The 24,035-nt window shown below is 37.4% G+C and overlaps 1 pseudogene; it reads left to right on the top strand.

Annotated features, from left to right (window-relative positions):
• The first annotated feature begins 452 nt into the window (after window positions 1–452).
• LOC149138550 (uncharacterized) lies at window positions 453–4,750 on the top strand (annotated as a pseudogene).
• Window positions 4,751–24,035: the final 19,285 nt, after the last annotated feature.

Genomic DNA, 24,035 nt, shown 5'->3' with positions numbered 1-24,035 from the left:
AGCACACCCATGCACCATTAATATGTTTCACCTTGTGAAACCGTAGAGCAACACTCAATTGAGCTATTACATGAATCATCAAACACATCATTTGCTTTTTTCCTCAGCATTCCATGCACCTAAGGATTTCACTTCCCCTTTCAAATGATCTCCATGCATAGATATCACTCACCTCGTAGCCATACCACAACTCTGTCGATCAAGTAACTAAGCATCCACAACTCTGTAGTAGGGTCTCCATGATCCCCTTCCTTTTTATTTCTAAAACTCTCAGAGACGAAGCATCAAATTGTAACCAAGCCCTCGGTGGCCCATCCTCACTCAATATTTTCCACTCCAATCCGACCAGCAAATCCAGGCATTCTAAAGCACAGGTTTATGTTCGACCACACCAACATCCTCAGCTAGCAAATCATCTTGTGCATGAAAATATGTCAGGGTAGATGAGAAAAATGAAAGCAGTGGTGATAATGACTCCAGGAGATGCAGATGTTTTGCAAATACAAGTTCTAGATGATTCTCAAGTCAATAATGATGAAGTTCTGATGAAAATATCAACAAAGAATAAGGTAGATACCCTCCAAAGGCGACATGCATAGCCGTTGCCCAGAGGCACACCGCCTTATCTTGACCTTGAATTCTCAGGCATTATTGAACTTGTCGATGAAAATGTATAGACCTGGAAAGTTCGCAATGGGGTTTGCACACTTCTTAGAGGAGGGTATGCAGAAAATGTGTCAGTTCTGTCTGGGCATGTCTTCTTGTTCCAAAAGACATTTCATTACATGAAACCACAACCCTTCCATAGTTTGCGTGCACTGTATGGTCTATAGTTTTTATGAAAAGTCACATGTCCATAGATGAGAACTTTCTGGTGCACAGAGGTTCTAGTGGGATTCAAACTTTTTCTATTCAGATAGACAAGCACTCTGGGAGCAAGAAGAGAGGACATCAAGCTTGGAAAATAAGCAATGGCTTTTTTTTCTTTGATAGGAGGTTTATATTTGGGCGAGGTGTGAGGTCACTATTTTTGACATTTGTTCTCATCCTCAATCCTGCAACGATATTATGTGTGTTCATTGCAAAAGAAATTTTGGACAAGTTTTCACATCATGTTGGAGTCTCCATATTGGTTATTGCAGTGGTGTTCACAATATATGTTCCACTTCTTCTGCTTCTCACATTTGGAAGGGATCCTGGAATACTCCCGCTCGAGCATGAAGAAGGTTATAGGTGGGAAGACTCCACATTGACAATTACCTTGTTGAGTCTTGAAAATGTCATTCATTTCCATTACACTTTCACTATTATATCCATTATATCACCTCCATTTCACTACTATGTCACCACATTCATCCCACTTTCATTATCATTGGGCCACACTTATGTTTTTCCAATCTTTATTAATTCTAAGCCTTTTAAGTGAATTTGTGGTTAAAAATTAGAAAATAATGTGCATATGCTTATACCTAACAAGTGGGTTGAGATTGTTGACATGTGTAGGTTGAAAGGAGGCTTCTAGAAGACACTTATGTGGCACTCTAAGGCCAAATTCGAATTTGAGTGGAAAGAATCATGGGATCATGAGAATATCTGTCACATCTCCTAATTATATTGTAATTCTAAGAAGACATGTGTCTTATCAGTTCCTATTTTGATTTGGACTCTAGAGGTAGAGGGAGAGATTCATGGACTCTCATTAATGAGATGGATTTCATCTTTTTGTATAAATAGGAGATCTCTCTCCTTCATTTGTTAGTCTCAACTTGTTAACTTAGAGCTTAGAGTTTAGAGCTTGGCTTGGCTTTTAGTTATTTAGCTTGGAGTTTGTAGTTCTTCCTTGATGGCTTTGGAAAGCTTTGGAGAGCTTTGTTGTACTTTGTAATTTTGAAGAATTTGAATAAAGCTTTGATGTTCTCAACATGGAAGGAGATGTGAAGTAGATGTCATGGAGCATATTAGAATGTAAGGTAGAGTAGCTTTCATTTTGTAATTTTGCTTTGATTTCATTATGTCATTTGATTGCTTTCAAGTTTGATAGTTTAGATTTTCCATTCATGCAATTTTAATTCATGTAAGTGTGTTCAATCGGTTGATTGTAGATTAGTTTTTCTTTATATGTTTTTGCATCAACTAGTGACATGAGATTAACCTCTCTGCTAACTTTGCTTTTCTTAGTTTTTTTAATTCCAGTTCTGTTTTGATTTCAGCCTTCTTTACTTGTTTTGTTAGTTAGTTTAGAAATGAACTTGCTCATATCATTGACGGTTACCTCCGAAAGCCATAGCGAGACTACTGGCGAGGGATCGAATTATGAATGTGTGATTTGATTTTAGTTTTACTTTTCTGCAATTAGATATTAAATTGCTCATATCATTGACGGTTACCTCCGAAAGCCATAGCGGGACTACTGGCGAGGGATCGAATTATGAATGTGTAATTTGATTTTAGTTTTACTTTTCTGCAATTAGATATTAAATTGCTCATATCACTGACGGTTGCCTCCGGAAGCCATAGCGGGACAACTGGCGAGGGTTCGAATTATAAATTGTGTTCAATCGGTTGATTGTAGATTAGTTTTTCTTTATATGTTTTTGCATCAACTAGTGACATGAGATTAACCTCTCTGCTGACTTTGCTTTTCTTAGTTTTTTTAATTCCAGTTCTGTTTTGATTTCAGTCTTCTTTACTTGCTTTGTTAGTTAGTTTAGAAATCAACTTGCTCATATCATTGACGGTTACCTCCGAAAGCCATAGTGGGACTATTGGCGAGGGATCGAATTATGAATGTGTGATTTGATTTTAGTTTTACTTTTCTGCAATTAGATATTAAATTGCTCATATCATTGACGGTTACCTCCGAAAGCCATAGCGGGACTACTGGCGAGGGATCGAATTATGAATGTGTAATTTGATTTTAGTTTTACTTTTCTGCAATTAGATATTAAATTGCTCATATCATTGACGGTTGCCTCCGGAAGCCATAGCAGGACAACTGGTGAGGGATCGAATTATGAATGTGTAATTTGATTTTAGTTTTACTTTCCTTGCAATTTTTGATTTCCTTGAGTGCAGTAGCTTAAATCGCTTTTCTATATTTAGACAGCAGCAGAGATAATAGTTTCATGATCAGTAGTTCATTATTTACTTGTTTAAATAGTAGCATATTTTCCATTCTTGTTCAAGCATTACTATCATCACTAGTATATTCTAAGACCTTCTGAAGTGTTAAGTTCTGGAAATCATTATAGAGGACATAATTGCCTTAAAATCTGTATCCATACTTGCCCTTCTAGAGACTTAGGGATAGGATTTCCATTTGCATTAGACACTTTAGGAGATCAACAAGAACAAAACCCCAAAACAAAACAAAAAACTATAAAACAACGAAATAAGAAAAAAGTTAACTAAGCACATATGGTGCATCACACTTCATTAGTTTACGATACCCGGATTGATAATTTATGTAGAGCAATTTAAGACGTTAAATTGACTAGACATTTTTGGCGCCGTTGCCGGGGAAGTGTAATTAGGAGACCTCATTTCTTACATCTAAAAAAAAATTTAATAATTCTTGAGTATGCTCTCCTCCTGCACTTTGTGGGATCTGGAGGATCAAAAAAAGGATTGTTATGTAAAAAAAAAAATAATAATTCTTGAGTATGCTCTCCTCCTACACTTTTTGTGATTTGGAGGATTAGAAAAAGAATTGTTATATTAAAAATAAAAAATAAAAAATAAAAAAATAAAAAAAGAAAAGAGAAAAAAAGAGGAGACAAAATAAACTTCATCATTTCAATTGATTCAAAAAATAAATAAATGAAACCCAACTGCTTTGATAGGTTCAACTGTCCAAGATTGACTGGTTATGGTTTGTAGTGGTCCTCAAAACACTGTATCCTGTTTTAATAAGGTTTTGCAACTTAGCTGCGGAATGTAGCCTGATTCCGCAGCTAGTTGAGAATTCCGCAACTAATTTCAAGGTTTAGCAGGTTACAGGCGTCCAATGAAGAAACCGACCACATGGGCATCTCCAGAATTGTCTCGACATGGATCCTATCCTACTCACCCAACTCATATCAATAAAAAACTAGCCTAAGACCTCAGTCAAAGTCCTGTTTTTAGCATGTTTTTCTTGAAGTCTTTCCTGTCTGAAATTGAAAATCATTAATCCTTATTATAAAAATTTACAATTTCAGAGAAAAAAGAAAAGAAAACATAATCTATGGCTATCTTCAATCCTAGCTTTCAATGTGGCCTCAGTAGAAAATCTGCATTCCTGTTCAAGCTTTGGCCTGAAACAAACCTGCAAAATCATAAAAATAAAAATAAAAAAATAAAAAAAATAAAAAAAATGCATTTAGAAGTGAGTTTATAATGATGGTGGAATAAGCATTGGAAGCTTACATGTTTTAATCGCAAGATCTGATCCCAAACAAAACCCATGACTTTGAAATCAAGACAGAGTGCTGGCAGCCACAACCTTCATATGTTGAAGAGATCTCGCCCGTGACCAAATTCCAAATTGCAAATGGCGATGTTTAAATTCTAGAGAACATGGGCTATTTAAATAAGGGCTATATCAAAGAAGAAATTTACAAACTGCATTGCCTGTTTAGACCGTACAAATATTGCCCAATATGCATATGAATTAGTTGCAATAAGCCGACAGCTGAATGCTTTGGGCTTGATAGATGTGCCAGAAATTGATTCGGATAGTAATTTAGCTGAAGCTCTAGACAATGGGTGATACGATTACTTGGTTCTGCTATTCATAATAACAACAAATGATTCAAACATATGCGGCAAAAGAAATCGATTTTACAACTGAATGCAGAACAGTAAACATATTAACTCAGAAAAACGTAAACAGAGAAAAATGTCTAATTTCAAACGCACGATTTGGCCAAACAGAGGCGAATTTGGAAAAAATAAAACATGGGTTTTTTTTCCAGTAGGGTCAATTAGATAACCCAGAAATCGTTTTAAGATATTTGTGGCGGTCTGTGAGAATTTCTCGGTTCTTTGGAGCCCATTTTTGCCTGCCGCGTGTAGAAAAACAGATTTTAATGAACATGTTGTGATTTAATTCGGCGTGCCTGAGGAAGGGAGTTCTAATTAGGAATCAACTGTGTGCTGGCATCTAAAACTTGATTACACGCCTCCCATCTTTAATCAACTCATACTTCATCACACCTGTCAGACGTGTCCGAATCCACGAAGACTTCCATAACCGTTCCACGACCTTTATATGATTCCTCCACAACCCTTGCATTTCTTTTCAAACGGCTTCATGATCAGCCTCCGGATTTAACTCATGTTGGCTATACTTTGACACTCCACCTGTAATTACGTAATTGATTTGATCACGACTCTTCTCTGCCGCACAAATTCCACAACCGTCCAATTTAAAACTCTGCCGGGCTCACTTTACTCCCCTACTGTTCTATTGAAGTTACATTTGCATTTCTACCTTGTTCACATAAGCCTCCACTCCGCTATCTGAATTCATTCCTGCCACTTGTTCTCTGTTTCTCCATTTACCATCACTGGATTTTTCTCCATAAAACCGTGTCAATTCCCTGCTAACACATAATGGATTTTTCTTCATCCATCATTCACGTAGACGTATTTTAAAGGCAGGAGGAAAGGAATGGGTCTTTTACTAAAAGCAGAACTGGACGGGCCCAAGCTCATGGAGGGGTATTGGCAATTGAAAAGCATACTAAAGAAGGCACGGTGGCTACGGTTCATTCAAAAATTTAGAGGTTGCAATAAGGAAATTACGAAGACTTTTGCGAGGCCTTTTAATGGTATGGAGGTTTTATCATGATGTGCCTTCAGTTGTTTATAAAACTATAAGTTGAAGCTTTGTTGCTCATTTTCCTTAGTAGTCTTGTGCATTTCAGAAGTCTGATATAACTACTACAACAGGGTAATCTTTGAAGTTTGGTCCTGAAAATAAGTTATGACAATCCTAATATAGTTAAAGGTTCAATAAGTATTATTTTGTTTGTTTTTCAAGTGAGATTTTGGGACTGTTTGCATGCTAATTGTGGGTTGATCTGAGTCATATCAAAGTCTGGTGCATTATAATTGTATTCTTGAAATCATTGGTTTATGTTTGATCTTGAAAATAATCTATCATTCCTGCATACTAGCTCTTGCATCCTTGCACTCTTGCATAAGCATTTTTTTTTTTAAGTAACCAAAAGATTGAATTCATCTTCAAGGTTTATGATTCAGATGGCAGTAAGAAAGTGACAGTTCGGGTATATCTCAAAAAAATAAAAATAAAAAAATGAAATGAGCAGCACAAGAGTTGGTACCTTGATATTCCATTTCCATCGTTGAAACTGTTTTTCTCCATATGCCACTACCATTCACAGAGTTCCTACATGCAGACAATGAAGAAAATAAATAAATCAGAAAATTGATGGTTGACTGTCTTTTAGCTGCGAAATGCAGCTACTTTCCGCAGCTGATTCAAATTTCCGTAGCTGTTTTTGTTAAACTCTAGGTTGCAGGTGTCATCAAGCAAAACAAGCCACATGGGTAGCTGGGGGAATGTCAGTACATGGATGGTGTCCTATTCATTTGATCCAATTCGATGAAAAAAACCCCGGTCAAAGGGAAGTCCAGTTGTGTGTTATCACTGAGTCGCCACACTAAGTCGCCACATGTCAAGAAAAAATAATAATTTTGAATCAATGAAATGAATAAGTTATTTGCTCACTTTTCTGAAGGTATTAATTAATTTTAGACTGATGATAAAAGATGAATGACTAACTTTTTATTCAAGATTTTTAGTTACAGAAACCGTCGACATTTTGCAGCTAAAGTCCAATTCCAAAGCAGGTATAAATTCTTTTGATTTTTCCTTTGAGAACTTGTTTCATTAATACAAATTCTTAGTTTTGTGTGTAAATATCATAACTAGAAAGATTGATCACCTCTCTCCTTTGATAACCTTACATTCCATTACAGAGGAAGTATTAGTTTTTTTTTGCAGGTTCTAGGAGGAAGGACAAATGACTACAAGAGAATGGTGTCTCTCTAAGAGACCAATTTGTTTCATAAGAGGATGATCAGCAACAAAGAGGAAATATGCTGATGTAAAATCAGATCCAAACACTTGAAAAACTTTCAGATATTATTGTCTCCATCACATCCATACTTCATAATAAACCATTCACAACATTTCACTCCATATTTTCCATTTACACTCACATACACTTTCCATCTCGTTTTGTCCATTCATAACCCCAATAAAAGAAAGAGGCTCATTCACATGCTTATTGCCCATTGCCATTTCTACTCTCCATTGCCATCTTCCATTTTCATCTTCCATTCCTTGTCATTTTCATTTCGCAAATAAGCCCTACTTCAATGCAAATTATTGAGTCCACAGTCCTTTGAGTCTAAGTTCTTTGTAAAAACACCTTGAGGCTTACATGCCTTAATGGCAAGTTCTCATGCTGACAAACAATGGGAATACATTAATGTCCCTTGTTCGTCAGATCTTCTAGGTGACTCGACATCGACAAAATCATTTGTACCTAGCAAGATGTGTTTTGGCATCTTGACTCTCATTGTCATCAATGGTGAGAGTTCTCGTGTTGACTAGTGGCATCCATTAATGGTCACTAAGTCAACAATTTCTTACTATGTTCGACATCAGAACATCTTTTCACATAGTAGGAATTGTACCAATGAGTTTTCAAGACATGAAGACTATTATTTTCAGCATTTTGGAGCAGATTCAACAAGTTTTAGTAGAAGCAATAAAAAGTCATCTTATCTCTTTATTCATGACTCCTCTTGTTCAGCCACTTGAAGAAGAATATGATTAGAATTTTGCAGCCACCACACATACAACTCATCAATTCAAAAGGGTAAGTTAAGGTACGTTATTTTCTAACTTTTGACCATATAATTCCATAAAAAGCTAGAATGATAATTGTTGGAAAAACATTTCTCTTCCTCATTTCATAAAATTGCTAATACCATCAGTTGGGGGGGGGAATACATTCAGATTCATATCTTGTCATGTCCATACCATACTCAGGAGCCCACATACTTCCAACATATATATTAACTATTACATTGTTATTATGAGCATACAATGGTTTTTGAAAAAATGCTTAAAGGATAAATTGGATACAAACAAAATCATGGTTGTCACACAAGAACCAACCATCATGCAATCTAATAAAGATATAATTTGCAACAATAATCAAAATATCATTATGCAAAGTTCAAAGATCAAAATAGAATGCAACAACAATTTTTTTTTTGGTTGTAACACAAGAACCAACCATGTTGCAATTCAAGTAAAACATTTTGCAAAAATATGAAGTTATCAAATGATATCATGCAAAGTTAAGCCAAAGCTCAAGGATCAAAAGAGTTAATGTAATATATATTGCATGAGGACATGCAATAGCTTCAGTTGGGGGGTATGTTGAGTCTTTAAAATGTCATTCATTTCCATTACACTTTCACTATTATATCCATTATATTACCTCCATTTCACTACTATGTCACCACATTCATCCCACTTTCATTATCATTGGGCCACATTTATGTTTTTCCAATCTTTATTAATTCTAAGCCTTATAAGTGAATTTGTGGTTAAAAATTAGAAAATAATGTGCATATGCTTATACCTAACAAGTGGGTTGAGATTGTTGACATGTGTAGGTTGAAAGGAGGTTTCTAGAAGACACTTATGTGGCACTCTAAGGCGAAATTCGAATTTGAGTGGAAAGAATCATGGGATCATGAGGATATGTGTCACATCTCCTAATTATATTGTAATTCTAAGAAGACATGTGTCTTATCAGTTCCTATTTTGATTAGGACTCTAGAGGTAGAGGGAGAGATTCATGGACTCTCATTAATGAGATGGCTCTCATCTTTTTGTATAAATATGAGATTTCTCTCCTTCATTTGTTAGTCTCAGCTTGTTGACTTAGAGCTTAGAGTTTAGAGCTTGGCTTGGCTTTTAGTTATTTAGCTTGGAGTTTGTAGTTCTTCCTTGATGGCTTTGGAAAGCTTTGGAGAGCTTTGTTGTACTTTGTAATTTTGAAGAATTTGAATAAAGCTTTGATGTTCTCAACATGGAAGGAGATGTGAAGTAGATGTCATGGAGCATATTAGAATGTAAGGTAGAGTAGCTTTCATTTTGTAATTTTTCTTTGATTTCATTATGTCATTTGATTGCTTTCAAGTTTGATAGTTTAGATTTTCCATTCATGCAATTTTAATTCATGTAAGTGTGTTCAATCAGTTGATTGTAGATTAGTTTTTCTTTATATGTTTTTGCATCAATTAGTGACATGAGATTAACCTCTCTGCTGACTTTTCTTTTCTTAGTTTTTTTAATTCCAGTTCTGTTTTGATTTCAGTCTTCTTTACTTGCTTTGTTAGTTAGTTTAGAAATAAACTTGCTCATATCATTAACGGTTACCTCCGAAAGCCATAGTGGGACTACTGGCGAGGGATTGAATTATGAATGTGTGATTTGATTTTAGTTTTCCTTTTCTGCAATTAGATATTAAAATGCTCATATCATTGACGGTTACCTCCGAAAGCCATAGCAGGACTACTGGCGAGGGATCGAATTATGAATATGTAATTTGATTTTAGTTTTACTTTTCTGCAATTAGATATTAAATTGCTCATATCATTGACGGTTACCTCCGAAAGCCATAGCGGGACTACTAGCGAGGGATCGAATTATGAATGTGTAATTTGATTTTAGTTTTACTTTCCTTGCAATTTTTGATTTCTTTGAGTGCAGTAGCTTAAATCGATTTTCTATATTTAGACAGCAACAAAGATAATAGTTTCATGATCAGTAGTTCATTATTTGCTTGTTTAAATAGTAGCACATTTTCCATTTTTGTTCAAGCATTATTGTCATCACTAGTATATTCTAAGACCTTCTGAAGTGTTAAGTTCTGGAAATCATTATAGAGGACATAATTGCCTTAAAATCTGTATCTATACTTGCCTTCTAGAGACTTAGGAATAGGATTTCCATTTGCATTAGACACTTTAGGAGATTAACAAGAACAAAACCCCAAAACAAAACAAAAAACTATAAAACAACGAAGTAAGAAAAAGGTTAACTAAGCACATATGGTGCACCACACTTCATCAATTTATGATACCCGGATTGATAACTTATGTAGAGCAATTTAAGACGTTAAATTGACTAGACATACCTCTTACAAAATAATGGTATTTCAGTGCAGAAAAATTATTGTGATACGTGTACATTGTATAGTCCACAATGATGTTTCCAGTACTCTATAGACAATAATTTTATGAAGTGTTTGAATCATCATTTCCCATGAGTAGGGAAATCCATTGAGTTGTGAAACTATTGTTCTTGCTTTATGTATGTTAGGAAAATTATGGTAGCAAATGATGTTATATCCTAGAAATCCATATATAAAAAAAAACTTGCATCAATTGTGCTTATATGGTACACATTATTTTCAGTTTGATTTGTTGGTGGAATTACAAAAATGTATCTCTACCTGATTAGGACAAATCAAAATTTCAGATATCAACATGATAGAAGAGAAAATCCTTACAAAAAAGGAGTAATACACAATTTAAAAGAAATATTATTAAATGCATTCCACCGTGGAGGAATTTCCAATATTTTACAACCTCTCACTAGATAGTGAAAATTTACAAATATAAGCTACTAGATTTCTACTAGGTTGATCGACAAGTAAACTATCTTGAGGTCCATTTGCTAGGCCATGCACTATCAGTTTCACAGTTGGCCCACAAGCATTACACGATATCTCTATCCTCAAACCCTCATTCATCATGGTTATGGTCACCCATAAGCCCAAGGTTATGGGTCAACCACAAAAAACCCTTGTCATCGAATTCCATTTGCTAGGTCACACACTGTCAGCATCACAGTTGGTGATAAGAATTATAGGGTATCTCTATCCTTTGATATTCGTTATTTATGGTTATGGGTCATCCACAAACCCACAGTTCATTGAAGTCCATTTTCTAGACCGCACACTGTGAATATCATAGTTGGTCACAAGCATTATAAGGTATCTCTATCCTCAAAACTTTGTCCATCATAGCTATTGGTCAACCACACACAACTCTTCTCTTTAGTGGCTCTTCATAATCAACAAAGGATTCTCAAAAGGGAACTTCACCAATGGTGACCATTGCTTCTTAAGGGGGGAGGAATGATTTGAATGGAAAGTGGCATCCACCCATGGTATTGTAACTCAAGAAGGTTATAAATAATGAGCCTCACTTTGTAAAAGGACAAATTGGCCCTCCACAATGTAGTGGCCAAAAGTTTCTTTCAATTAAAAAATGGTTTCTCGAATGGATATGTTCCTTCTGTGTTCAATACTTATTTTGAATATTGTATCATTTCTCCTCGTCTTCAGGTATCCTAAATCTTCTCCCCCCCGCAAGATCTGGATCAACATCACAAGAAAATTGCTCTAAGATGCATGGGATGATCTTGACGATGTTTAGAATGAGTAGGAAAGTCATCAAGATATGGTTTCATGATATGCTTAATTTCATGGAAAGCATAATTGATAGCCCATTGGAAAGTCACCCCTACATTATTAAGACCAAAAGGGACTTTGTGATAAGCAAACATACCCCACAATAGATGAAAACACTTTTATGTTGGTCGGAAGGGAGTATGTTCATCTGATTGTAGTCGGAAAATCCGTCCATGAATGAGAAAACTTCACTTCTGGCACAATTGTCAACAATTTGGTTGATAAAGGGGGTTGGATAGTTGTCCTTTGGACAAGCTCGATGAATGTCCTGGTAATCAACACACATTCGTTTGGTACCATGTTTTTCATTATGGGAATGATATTTGACACCCAATCAGTTAATGGAATAGAATAAATAAAACCAGCTCGTAAAAGCTTCTCAACTTCTGCTTTAATTGTAACAACTTTCTTTGGATGCACTAGATGTAATCATTGTCGAACAACTTTGGCATCTAGGTAGGTTTTGATTTCGTGCACTATTATACTCAGATCGATACCTGACATCTCTCCATAGGACCAAGCAAACACATCAAGTAATTCTTGAAATAGGGCCTTGTAATTTTTAATCTCATTCGAAGAACAAGATGCACATATGTGAATGTTCTCAACAATTCCGGGTTTGATCGAGATATCAAGGGGAACAATTTCCTCAATACTCGTTAGTTTTTTCTACTCGTTAGTTTTTTCTCAGAAATAATCTCATAAACGGAGAAATGATTCTTAGGGTTTTTAGTAATCTTGGGTGAAAATAAGTTTGCAAAATTATTCTCAAGGATTTCCGGTTGAGGTAGAAAAGAGGAACACTGATGGTTATCGCCCCAGGGTTTCTCATATGATGACATAATCACCATGAGGATTTCATCGATAGGAGAGATATCATCGAAATGGTCAGAATGTTAAACTAATCCTGAATCTTGAGAATTATGGTAAATCAAGTTCACTAAATTATTTGTTTTAGTAGTTGTAAAATAGGCTAGGTGAATAACTTCATAAGCTAACTCAACAGGACTGAGCATCATACGATCGCCATAAGAGTTAATCTTGGATTTTTCAGGTATTATATAGGGATCATATGTAATAGTACTAGACAAAATCATATTAATCAGAGCAACCATAGTGGAAATATCGGGAGGAGGGAGTGCGAAAGTTCCCATTAAATATGAATCTTTTAATAATCCTACCCCAACATTATCATATGGAAGTGGGGTTTTACCCACAAGTGGTATATTACCAGTAGTTTGGGAATCAACAAAAAAAGGAAAGTAGATCAATGGCTACGATGCCCCCTTGATGAGGGAAAGTAATTATCTGAAAATAGAATGAGACTATAGATGCCATACAATAAACCCAAGTACAACCCAATAAGAGGCGATAATATAACCATTCTTCAATGATTTCCACTTCTACTAAGATTGTCTTGCCTGCTAATTCTCCTGGTAATGAACTTACAATCCCATAAGGTTTGAATCCTTTTCCATCAACAACTTTGAGTGTCGTCGGTGACTAGTTAAGCGGTGGAGAACCTAATTATTTCCAACATTATAGTGACATGAGACAAGTAGAGGCACTTTCATCCACTATCGTGCGAAAGACAATTTTGCCCCTAACAACAACTTATATCATGAGTGCAAGTTGAGGTGGAAGTTTAGGCATATGGGTAGATTATAACCTCTTATTGGGCCTCTTCAATATCTGGGCAAGAGCTTGTCTTTGTGAAAATCTGGTCAAGAAATAGATGTCTTCAACATCTATTATGACCGTGTGCTTGCCAATTCTAAAAATTTGCCTTGTACGTCCTAGGCCCTAACTAGATACTGCAACAATTCCATTTGGGCCCTCATGCTCGGGATCTGGAAAACCTTTAATATACCACAATTTCTTAATGCATTGACTGTGGTTGGATCATTTGCTGCTATCACATCTTGCATTTCATGTTCCCTTTCTCTCTAATATAACACCATTTTCACTTTGATAAACACCTGCAAATAGAAAAAAAGAAACACATTAAATCACATGTGTAATTTTTTTTTGGGAAGAAATAAATTAAAATCCGAATTTTTGGAACCCTTCTGTGCCCAACGCACTGCCTATTCGTGGATAGTGTGGCCCATCACACTTAGCTAAGATGCACTTTTCAATATATATTAAAGAGACCCATCACACCTCCCCATATAGGAGGACTGCGTTGGGCCAAGGGTGTAAAAGCCCTAGGTTAAAAGTTCATGTAATAAAATTAATAAGGAAAAAATAAGACCAAGGTCATGGGACATGTATTCCAAGTTGAATGCTGGGCAAAGTATCCTAGTGGGCATCACTTGTTGTTTATTATGGATAAAGGGAAATTAGCAAAGGCATTGGCAAGATCTTTGAAAAGGCAAAAAGACATTGTAGGCATTTTATTTATGAAAATAAAGGAAATTAGGAGAATAGGGAGGTGAAAGGTCACAAGTTGCATGTGAGGAGGAAATTGAAGGAAAATGGAGGACAATGAAGAAATTAGAGGCAACAAGAATAAAAAGGTATCAAAGTATCAATTTGGGGCCTTTTCGTCAGTTTAGTTTTGGAATTGGTTTAAGAGAGGAGAAGAGCACCAAGAGGAGAAAGAAAGCAAACAAGCAAAGGAAGGACAAGGAAAGCAAGGGAAGGACAAGAAAGCAAATGAAAGCAAGGATCAAGCAAGGGAAATTCAGATCAAGCAAATTCAGTAGGAATACTTGTAGGCAACAGGTTGCATGTATGATTTCGTAACTGGTTTTGGCATGCATGGTACATGCATGTGTGTATTTGGTCTATTTATTGTCATTGGAAAGGGTTTTGTTGGGTTTGATAGTGGTTTTAGTCTTGCCTTTCCATTTATGGATAGCTATGGAATGATGGGATTCACTGTTGGTTAAGCTTTGCATTGTCAAAAGTTTTTGGATCTGGGTAAGGTGGTCTTAGGAAAATCCCAAGGTTTGGGGGTGGAGATGGTTTTCTCCGGGAAGCCTTCAACAATTGAGTGGAGAAAGGAAAATTCCTCAAGGGATGGTGAAGAAATTCTAAGGCATCCAAGCTTGGTTTGGTTTTGTGATCTTGGGACCAATTTAGGTGAGATCACGATAGGGTGAGGGTGCAGGTGGTTTAACCTCTGGATCCCCTTGGTTGTTTTTGGATTAGTTTATCCCATGAGATCCCACATTCATGCTTGGAATATGGCACAGGGGTGATTGACTGAAAGAAAGATTTGGTTCACCCCTATATATGGTCGGGTTGTACGTGGAAGTCCCTAACTTGGTTTGTTTTTGCATATGTTAATAAGAGCTAAGTTCCTCGTGTATTTTATGAGTAAATGTACTTGTAATGATTTGGCTTTGATGGTTGTTCTATCATTGTTATTAATCTGGTTATATGCTAGTTATAAGCATGGTTTTATGACAAATTCTAGTCATGGATATTATCATGTTTGTTTGGAATATGAATGGTTACTGAATGCATGACTTAATAGATGTTAAGGAAGTTATTGCGAGAGGAAATTAGACCTTCGTGATGATTCTCAAATAAGTTTCAGATATCTTGGTTAAGATATGTATTCATAACCTGCAGATTTCATGTTCACTATGTGTTTTGATGGAATGACTGTCATGGTTAGACCTGGTTAGGTCAATTCCTTGTCCAAGTTTTGTGTTAAAGGCTTGTCCTTGTGTCATTTATCATTTCTGATCAAGTTTTGGGCAGAGGTCTGGGTCCTAGCCTTGAAAAAGAGGCTCAGATCTCGGGTTCTCATGCATAGAACTGGGTTATTTAGACTGCAGTTGCTGGGAGGCAGGGCCATCCATGCGATTGGAGGCTTACAATCGTTGGCTTTTAATGCAAGTGGCTTGGATTCCAGGTCACTGAAAAGTCAAGTTGGTTCAGGGTGGGCACCTAGAGTGGTGGATCAGCTCTTGGGGGTCCTGTAGTTCGTGAGGAAAGTCAGTAAAGTTTTGGTTGGTCAATTCCACATCCTTAACTATAGTTAGGGAGTTCATTCATGTCATGGTAGCCCTATGCTCATGTTTACCCCAACAAGCCGGTGCAAGTGGGTAAATGTGGGAGTTGGCGTTACATAGTGGTATTAGAGCATGATTCAACACTTGGATCAAATGGGCCAGATGCATGTGGTCATACATGCATTGTCATGGTTATGGCTGTCATGTTCGGTCCACAAGATCAATCCTCTCGCAGAAGAAAGGAAGCAAGTGTAGGAGATCATAGAGCATTAGATCAGGGGGGGTTTCTTTGGTAAGTAGTAGCAGGCAATGATCATCATCCTCAAGAAGAAATATTGTTGCAAAAATGAAATATTTTCACCTTCGGTGAAATACCCCTGTTTAATTTAAGTTGTGAGTTTGATTGTGCCTAACAACCATGTGTTCATGAAACACAATTGGTTCAATATTTTCATGCTCCTTAACCTTTAATTAGTATCATTGCGTCAATTGATAGTATTGGGTTAATGTGTAGAAAACCTATTTGTGAAAATGAGCATTTATTTTGAAACAAAAGGATATAAGATTTTTCCTGATACATTGTCCAACTTGTATCAAATGTTTGGTGCAATTGGAATAATTGAAGTAGCAGTCCCTATTGTAGAAGTATGCTCTTAGTGGGAGAAGTGATTAAAATTCTCAGGAGAAGTGAGCATAGAGGATGAAACAATAGCATAAGGCATTCAGAACTAGAGAAAGTCAAAGAAGATGTAGTATATGTTCAGGTGGAGCATATCACATATGTCCAGTTTATATAGCAGCAACTAGACCCTTAGTGATTGTATGGGGAAGAAAGAGGCAACTTGTAGCCCTTTGCCATTGATATCAAAGGGGGAGAGAATTTGTGGAGAAGTTGTGATGGCCCATGTAGAGGAGATAAATCCATTGGTAGATCATGCTTGGAGAAGTGTGGAAGCAGCATGAGGATTGGCCATCTTAGTGAAGTGATGAGGTTGAGGTGTTGCCATCAATGCTAAAGGGAGGTATTGTTGGACAATTGGCATTGTCTGGATGGCTAATGGTTGCAAGTGTGTTGCCATTGATGTTAAAACTCATGTTGGGAGATGTGTTGAGAAGTTGGTATTGTCCCACTGTTGGCAAGAGCGTTGATGTTGATTTCAACCAGATAACATGGATGTTTGTGGCAGCAGATGTTGGATTTTATGTTCCCTAGCTTAGCTGTGATGGTAATTGAGTTATTTTTATGTGCTTGATGTGTCAAGATCAGGGGGAGACCCATGGTTGCTGCAATGATTTGTAGAGAATCATCATAGTAGTAGGATTATTGGAGAAGCCATAAAAAGATGACTATGATGGTTGGGAGTCCTAGAATTTGGAGGAGGTTCTGACTCAAGAGATCATCTCAGATAGTCTTGGAGTTGAAACAGTTGGTTAGTTCTTTGAAATAACTCTCCAATAGTATGTGGAACCTTTCAAAATGCCTCCTAAGAGTAGGTTATAGGAAGAAGAAGAAGATCCAATGTGGAAATAATGGCAGAGAGTTTGTAGCTATGTTTCAGGCAGCAGATTGGCTCAAAGCCTGCATCAGACCTTCTCCAGTGGAAATTTCTCTAAAATATCTTTCCAATGGTATGTGGAAGTCCATAAATGGGTGTTGGAATCAAAATTTATTGATTCCCGAAGTAAGGACCTTAAAAGTACTTAGGATGAGGATGAATTTCAGACCTCGAATTTCGGGACCTCGGAACCAGGGTAGTAGGTGAAATTGGGACTCGATATCAGAAGGATTGAGTGGATCCTATCGGAACCTTGAAAGGTTGAGACCATCGAAATATTTAAGGTTAGGAACTTCATAACTCCTTTATAATTCGGTTCAATAAAAATTTTGATCCGATACCTAAGCAGGAGAACATCGGGACCCAATATCGTAACCTTGAAGCAGGAAGTCATCGGAACATCGGAGGTTAGAGCAGACTGGAACTTTCGAAGGTTAAGGCCATCAAAACCTCAGAACCTCATAAGTCCTTATAAATTGTAAATTATTTGAAAGCACCAAGGTTTTCAAGGAAGAGTAATTAACAAAGGAAATCGTTTGAAAAAACAAGGACCAATGGACCCTTTTTCTCTCCTCCAATTGGACACATGGAAACAATTGATTGGTACTAGGGATTTAATATGGAAGATGATGCCATCTTGAAGGTCAAAATTTTGGAGGAACAAGACATCGTGACTCCATTATAAAATATTTTTGGAAAAGGTACGATGGAAGGGTCTCCGATGGTGTTGGCACATGGTCGTCAGGATCCATATAACCAAGGGCATAGAAAGAAGACTCAGTGCCTGAGTGCTATGAGTAATTCAGAACTCCTCCGAAATTGAATTATGAATGAAGTCCTGATACAGGGAGCTCCAATTTGGTAGCAGTTGGTCGAGGGAGACCCAAAGGACCAAGGGCGCAAAGCGAGGTCAACACCTAAGTGCTACGAAGAATTTCGAAGCTCAGAGTTTCATAACTCAAATGCTTTATGAAAAAGTTCCAATGAAAGGGGCTTCGATGTATGTTGGTGTTTGGATGTAGAAACCCAAAAGAACCAAGGGCGAGAGAAGTCAAGAAAGGAAGATAGGTCCCCGTAGGATCTGAAGGCTTTAACACCTTAGTGTTAAGTCGTTGGTCACAGCTCTCGGTTCCATGGTGTAAATCAAGAAGGAACTGAGCAAAAGGAGCTAAAGGTAAAATCAGAAGCTCTTGATTTCGAAAGGTCACTGTAATGAAAGTTACGACATGTATGAGATACGATATTACAATACAGAGGAGAATGAAGTCAGTGGTCATAGGCAACGGTCACATGGAGGAATGCGATCAAAGTCTAATTAAGAAGGAACTAAAGGCCAATTAGGATTTTGCGATTTCGTAAGATCTTTTTAATAAGAAGTTACGAAATGAAGAAGATTTGATATTGTTGTACATAGGTATATGAAGGCGTATTAGGATGAATGGGTCGACAACTAAGTAAATGTGTGCAGAAGGTTGGTGTCCCAGGAGTAATGGCGGCTGCAGAAATCATTGGGTTAAGACAGAGAGGACCATGATTTGTAGAGTTCGCAGTTGACTCCAGAATGTCCATGCTTGAGATTTCTTGCATGTTAATGAAGAATTAAATGTAAAATATGGCTAAGTGAAGAAATTTTGATCATAGTACATGAGAACCATGCTGAAAGTACATCCTTATCTCTGTGAGGAGTTAAGAAGGATGGAGAACCATGTTATGCATGTAGAAAAAATTCATGATTGGTCTCATTAGAGCGTGCAGATGGAATAAAGATTTAATTCTCAGTATGGAGAATGCTTAGGATCCCATTCTCATAATTTAATATAGTGTCTTAGTCAGATGAAACAACATAATGGAGAACCATGCAGAGGTACACTCGTGCAGTATGGAAAAAGGTAGTAGAGGCAACATTGAGTAGAGTGTAATAGTAGATCAAGACCCATGAGATCAAATGAGAAAAGTGGGGAACACAACATTGTTGAGGGAACTATGTGGAGAGTGTTGTGCTGAGTGTGTGCTACTGTGTGTGAGGATAAGTAAGCATGTTCTTCTATGAAAGCTTGAGTGTGCCTAAGCAAAAAGTAGAGACCCCGAGAGAGAGCCAATGCTGCTATGCGAAAGGCCAAAGGTGCCTACATAGAGGAAGAAGGCCGAGAAGAGTGTGATGTTGTGTGCAGTGGACAAAGGGCCAAGAGCAGTATGATGTTGTGGTGGTGACGGTAGGCTGCTATAGAGTGAGCAGGGTGAGCAGAGACAGAGTGTTGCATGGGCCAAGGGATGAAGAGAAAATAGCTGATATCAAGCAGAGTGGTTGCCAATAATAATGAACATTGAGTTCTTGTTTGAGTGTGGGTTGGAGCCTACATACAGGGAGTTGGTTCTTCCATCTCTAGTGGGTGCGTGAGAAGGCTTAGGGGTTGGTGCCTCCTGAAATTCGGTGCTTGCATAAATCCAAAGAGTTGCAAGTTGGTGCTTGCAACAAATCCATGAATTTGGTGCTTCACATGGTGCTTCTGGTAAGCTGGACAAGTGTCTACAAATGGAGGGAATTGGTGCTTCTTGCTAGTGGGTGCTAGCAAACAATAAAAAGGAGTTGGTGCTTCCTATGAGTGGTGGCTCACAAACAGATCGATGTAATAGAGTAGGTGCCCCTATTTTACATCAATAATAACAACAAGCTTTGGTGGTCTTCCCGAAAGGGTTTCCACGTAAAACCTTCATGTCTCATGTGTATGATTGTGTTGTTTTATATGATTATTGTTATGGCTTATTAAAGGCTACTTTCATATAATGGATGCTAATTTTGAATGGAAAATAAAATTAGCCTTAATACTGATTCACCCCCCTCTCAGTATTAACATTGTTTCCAACAAACAAAACCTCTAACAACATTACTGAAGAAAGATGCATTTTCTTGGACTCCAGAAGCAACTAAGGCCTTTTAACATCTTAAAGAGGAAATGTGTCAAGCATCGGTCTTAACTATGCAAGACTTCACACAAACCTTTATTATGGAATGTGATGCATTAGGAAATGGAATTGGTGTTGTTTTAATGCAAGAATGAAGACCAATTTCTTTTGAAAGTCGTCCAATCAAAGGAAATTATCTACACAAACCTATTTATGAGAAGGAAATGTTGGAAATACTACTTGCACTAAAGAAATGGAGACCTTACCTAATGGGAAGAAACTTCAAGGTAAAAATAGATGATGACAGTCTTAAATACTTTTTTTGAACAAAAATTATCTTCAAAAGAGCAGCAAAAATGGGTCACCAAGATGTTGGGTTATGATTTTGAAATCATCTACAAAAAAGGAAACAAAATGTTGTTGCGGATGCACTCTCAAGAAAGATGAGGATGTGGAAGCATTGTTTTGTGCAATTTCTATTATCCAAACTGATTGTATAACTGAAGAAAGAGATGAATGGAAGAATGAAAAAGAGGTGAGGACACTCATTCAAAAGTTGCAGCAAGATCCCAGTACATTTGATACATTTAGCTGGAAAAATGATTCATTATGGTACAAAGATCACTTATATCTTTGTAACAATTCCCAACTCAAGCAAAATACTCTTTTGGAATTGCACACCTCCCCCTTAGGAGGGCACTCAGGATTTTTAAAAGCTTACCACAGGGTCAAGAAGGAGTTTTTTGGGGATGGCCTTAAATTTGATATTCAGAATTTTGTGGCAGAATGTTTGGTTTTCCAACAAAATAAAGTTGAGACAATTAAGATCTCGGATTTGTTACAACCTTTAGCCATTCCAAGTTGGTGTTGGGAGGAGGTCTCAATGGATTTTATCATGGGTTTACCCAAGTTTGAAGGAAATAGGGTCATCGTGGCCGTAGTTAACAAAACCAAGTATGCACACTTTTGTGTAGTATCTCATACTTTTAAAGCTAGTAGAGTTGCTACTTCATTTAAGGAAACAATTCAAAAGCTACATGGAAACCCAAATATTATTGTAAGTGACAAAGATCCAATTTTCACTGAAAATTTTTGGACAAAATTATTTTCTTGTCTTGGTACTCAATTAGCTCATAGCTCATCTTATCATCCTCAATCTTACGGGAAAACTGAGATAGTGAACAAATGTTTGGAAGGATATCTTCGTTGCTTTGTATATGATAAACAAACACAATTGGTCAAGTGGTTACCTCTAGTTGAATGGTGGTATAACACTTCCTTCCAAACTGTAGCAAAAATTACCCCATTTATGGCACTTTATGGATATCAGGCACCATCCATCACATCATATTTGAGAGTACATTCTAAGGCTCAAGGAGTGGAAGATCACATCGAGAATCAACAATAATTATCCAACTCTTAAAGGATAACCTCAATTTGGAGTAGAATTGAATGAAACAATAGGTAGATTAGCATTGCAGTGAAAGAAATTTTGACGTAGGCGACTAGGTATTTTTATGACTACAACCATACAAAAAAATGTCCCTCAAGAAAGCTAAGAAGGATAATAAATTATCACCTAAGTGCTATGGTCCATAGAATGTGTTGCAAAAGATTGGTACTATGGCATACAAATTGGAGTTACCTACATCTTCCCGAGTACACCCAGATTTCCATGTTTCATGCTTAAAGAAGGTTATCGGTGACAAGCTCCCAGTTCAAACAATATTTCCAGAACTTGACGAAGAAGGAAAAATCATATTTGAGCTTGAAGCAGTCACGAAAACAAGAACCCGACAACTATGAAATTGATTAATTTCAGAGTGTCTCATTAAGTGGAAGAACTTACTCATTGAATATTATACATGGGAGGATGAAAAATTTATACAGAAGCATCTGGAACTAATCAAGCGTTGAGGACAAAACTTTTGAAGGAGAGGGGCATGTTTTTTTTAACAAGGTTGGATATTTTTGTATTATAAAAAGCAGAGAGAGGACTGAGTCCTGTTACATATCTAGTGCGAAAGGTCTTTTGTGGAGGCGCAAAAGGGGAGTGTAGTCCCTACCTCGACATAAGAAACCTTGTTTCTAAAATGCTGGAAAAGAAAATGCCCATATTGCCGAACAAACTGACCAAGAAGCAAGCAAAATTTGCAGTGCATATGAAGGAGGAGACAAGCAGTTCACCAAAATTGGTTTACAGATTCCTCAAGGTAATGACCCTTCTTTTTACTGTAACGAGAGGAAGCTTCATCCTGCTCACTTTGGTTCAGAGAATTTGTATAATCAACTGCATCCTCAAGATGCTTACACTTATCCTTCAACGCTTCAATCTCGGCTCTCTGGTTCTCAATTTCAATTTGTTTGTAGTTATTCACACTCTTCATCTCAGAACAGAGGTCTTTGAGTGTTTGAATGAAGCGGCCGATCATGAAACGATTGGCACGACACAGAGCATAGCTGTCATTTTTCTCCACTTTCTCTAAAGGATTACAAGACATCTTGAGTGACTTGTCGACTGTATTACTCTTATGATCTCTGACCTTATGCTGGGAGCTTCTGAGCTTGTTGAAGTGATCGCAGATGCTGAAAGCTATTTGGGTCTGCTTATGAAAGAAGGGTGTACACGAAGAAAGAGTCTCGGGCCTATTGAACTGGGACTTCCAAGTGGAAGGAATGCTGAGAGAGCTGGAGAGGTTTAGGAAGAGCGACTAGGGACAATACACAGAGGTTCCTCTGAAATTATGAAACAGACCAAGAGCGCAGCTGGGAAGGAAAATGGTGGAGGGGTACAGAGTAGGGAGAGCACATTGTATGAGCAGAAGAGGAGAGCTTCTTTTCAACAGAGAATGATTCTGATCAAAGGGGTCAGTATCGATGGGCTTAGAAGACAGGATTAGAGGCCAAGAGAGGATGAACAGAGCCTCAAAAAGCATGAACCTGAACACTCTTAAAACAATGGTGAGTCTGCTGGAAGAGTCGGTTTGCAAGACATAACTAATGCTATAAACGACTTGCTTACCTCTATTCGGCCCTTGCGCATTGGGATTGCTAGCGAGAATGCTGATCACTATTAGCTCACCTCCCTTATGAGCCTGTTGCTCTCTCCCTCCAGTTGCGCGTTGAAGATTCTGATGGAGGTTCTTGAACTTGGGATGCGTTTTATAGGCTAGATTTGGCTTACCAGGCTCGCGATTCTTCTCAGATTTCTTAGGAGTAATCCCCTGAAAACCGTGCTTGCCCAACTTTCTGTTTAAATCAGTAAGTGTAGTACCCTGATTGATATGACTTGTATAAGCCATGTTCGGATCCTGGAGGTGGTTTCTTTTTTGGATCAGATCACGAAGCCTTTGTATCTTCATAATGAGGATATGCCTCGCTGCACGAGAAGGATTGGGTGAGATATTCCTGCCAGACAACTGCAGTAGGATCTCCTGCTGCTTGTTCGTATGAGGAGGCTTTGTTTCTTTCGAGTTGATGTGTTTATCTGTGCTTTGGACCTTGGACCAAGCCTCTTGCTGAGGCAAATTAAGGGATTGCTTTTTCATAGGTGTCATGGATTTCTTTCACTGTTCCAACCCTTCGATCCACTGCCTTGTTGGCGAGTGAATCAACCTTTTGATTGTGGTTCCTTAGAACATGTTTAAAAACAACATTTCCCAGGATTTTTAAATTGTCCAAAATTCTTTGCCCGATTTTATTTAATGCTTGATTTTTAAAGCCTCTCCACGCTTCAATAGCAGCAATAATCACCGAGTCTCCAATGATGATTGAATCTTTAACCTGGAGTCTTTTGAGAATACTGGTGCCCATAAGCAAATTGTAGGCCTCCGCCTTATTGTTTGTCATAGTCCCAAGCCCCCATTCATAAGTAGCAATTGTTTCACCCTTCAGATCAATTATTAATCTGCCTGCCCCTGCTCTTCTAGGGTTATTCTTAGAGGCTCCATCGAAGAAAAGAGTGTATTTTCTTTGATTTTTTGTCCAGTCCTCAACCTCTTTTTCATTTTCACGAAGTTTCCACTCTCTAGTTT

The sequence above is a fragment of the Pinus tabuliformis genome, chromosome X (assembly GCF_031772625.1).
Source record: "Pinus tabuliformis cultivar Carrire ecotype Pingquan chromosome X, CPIR1, whole genome shotgun sequence".
Lineage (NCBI taxonomy): Eukaryota > Viridiplantae > Streptophyta > Pinopsida > Pinales > Pinaceae > Pinus > Pinus tabuliformis.
The sequence above is the reverse complement of the archived record's forward strand: the minus strand, read 5'-3'. Positions and strand labels throughout refer to the sequence as shown.